Source organism: Penaeus monodon, chromosome 13 (genome assembly GCF_015228065.2).
Source record: "Penaeus monodon isolate SGIC_2016 chromosome 13, NSTDA_Pmon_1, whole genome shotgun sequence".
Taxonomy (NCBI): Eukaryota; Metazoa; Arthropoda; class Malacostraca; order Decapoda; family Penaeidae; genus Penaeus; species Penaeus monodon.
Genome location: NC_051398.1, coordinates 44,751,416 through 44,753,915, shown reverse-complemented (window position 1 = coordinate 44,753,915; position 2,500 = coordinate 44,751,416). Strand labels below are relative to the sequence as shown.

Sequence of the window (2,500 nt, the reverse complement as noted above, 5' to 3'; positions counted from 1 at the left end):
TCTGTCCATGCATCTTTCTGCCTATTACTCTTTTTTGTGTAGACGACCATTCATTTATCTTTCTTTTTCCACTCTCTTTATTTCTCTCTATCTCCGGCTTTTTTCCCTTCCCTCACTCTTCTCGTCTCTCCCCTTTCTCTCTCTCTCTCTCTCTCTCTCTCTCTCTCTCTCTCTCTCTCTCTCTCTCTCTCAATCTCCCTCTCCTTCTCCATTACCCTCCTCCTCTCCCTCTCCCTCTCTCCCTCTCTCTCCCTCTCTCCCTCCCTCTTTCTCCTCCGTTTACCCTCAAAGGATCCATCTGCGTCTAGTCAGTGTAGAGAACCAATTGAAACTTTCTCAACGAGCTTAAGGTCTGTCTCATTCACAAACAAATACTATATACAACACTATATTCATTGTCTCTCTTATTGTAATGGTCTGGTTCTTGTGCGTGAATAGATTTGATGATGCTAGTAAAGATGCTGCTATAATATCGTGATTTCATATATGGAGGAGGGGGTTGTGTTGCGTGTATGAGTGGAGGGTTTATGTGTCCATGTGTGTGCTTGTGTGTGTGTGAGTTTGTGTGTGTTTCTAAATTTGTGCGTGAGCGTGTGTTCTCTGTTTTAGCAACACGCAGGATAAATGAGAAAAAAATACACACACTACATGGAAGTACTCCCTACATACACACGACAACATTCTCTACATACACACGACAGTATCTTCTACATGCACACGACAACATTCTCTCATACAACAACAGCGCTCCCTACATACACACAACACAAGTGTGTATGTGTGCATCATTCCCTGCATACACACGGCAACATTCCTTACATGCACACAACATCCCCTACTTGCACACGATAACATTCCGTACATGCAAGCAACAGCATTCCCTACACGCAAACGAGATCCCTACATGCACACGACAACATTCCCTACATACACACAGCAGTATTCCCCACATACGTGCATCATTCCCCAACGGCTGTTTTACTGAACCCAGAGCTGTCTGCTGATGGGCAACTTTTATTAGCATTGCGAGCTTGGCTTACGAGCTCAGGGCTTAACTAATCACCATTTCCGAATCTGCAGATGTTGCTTGCATCATTTGCAACATCCCCGCACAGCTAGTGACGTCCCTGGTGCAAGATTCGTTGCATGATTACGTAAATAGACAGATGAAAAGATATTGTCACTTACAACTATCCATTTGCACCAATATCCTTGTTATTATCATTGTTATTATTATCAATATCTCTATTACCATTATTGCTATCATGATCTTATCATTATCATTAGCATAATTATCATCAGTATTATAATTATGAGTATCATAATTATTACAAAAAAAAACATGTTCATTCACTCCGTTTTTCTCCCTCTTTATTTCCCTTCCTTACGCCATTGGAATATGCATAACACAACACTAGACGAGGAAGTTGAATTTTGATATAAAGAAAGGATATGAATTTTCAACATATTGATTCAAGGAGAATCCTACGATGCCACATGACCTGTGACTTCCACGTTGTGGGACTACTTTATACAGTAGATGAATATATATGTGTGTGTGTGTGTGTGTGTGTGTGTGTGTGTGTGTGTGTGTGCATATATACATACACACACACACACACACAGACACACACAACACACACACACACACACACACACACACACACACACACACACACACATATATATATATATATATATATATATATATATATATATATATATATATATATATATATATATATATATATATATATATGTGTGTGTATATGAGCATACTTATATCTATATATTATTTGCTTTTCCTTTGTTTTATCCCATTCTTATATGGAGTCGCCATGATGATCTGGTTCTGGCAAATATCTTTTATGGCCGGATGCCCTTCCTGACGCCAACCCTTCTCCACTAACCCGGGCTCGGGACCGGCACCGACTTGGGCTGTCTTGCCCACCCAGTGGCCGGGTAGGCAATCGAGGTGAAGTTCCTTGCCCAAGGGAACAACGCGCCGGCCGGTGACTCGAACCCTCGAACTCAAATTGCCATCGTGACAGTCTTGTGTCCGATGCTCTAACCACTCGGCTACCGCGGCCTCTTACATATATATATATATATATATATATATATATATATATATATATATATATATATATATATATATATATATATATATATATATATATATATATATATATATATATATGTATATATATATATATATATATATATATATATATATATATATATATATGTGTGTGTGTGTGTGTGTGTGTACATATAAACACATATGTCTCCCCCCCTCCCCCCTCTCTCTCTCTCTCTCTCTCTCTCTCTCTCTCTCTCTCTCTCTCTCTCTCTCTCTCTCTCTCTCTCTCTCTCTCTCTCTCTCTCTCTCTCTCTCTCTCTCCTTTTCTATCCCTCTTCCTTTTCATTCAGATACCTGATTCCCATCCAAGATTAGTATAGGAAATCATGAACTCCGAGATCAAAGATTACTTTTTGA

The 2,500-nt window shown here is 39.4% G+C and overlaps 1 long non-coding RNA gene across 1 annotated transcript in view; it reads right to left on the bottom strand.

The window, feature by feature from the left end:
- Nucleotides 1–2,500, bottom strand: part of LOC119580357 — an 83,218-nt gene that overhangs the window by 14,991 nt on the left and 65,727 nt on the right. The gene's annotated exons all lie outside the window — the stretch shown is intronic.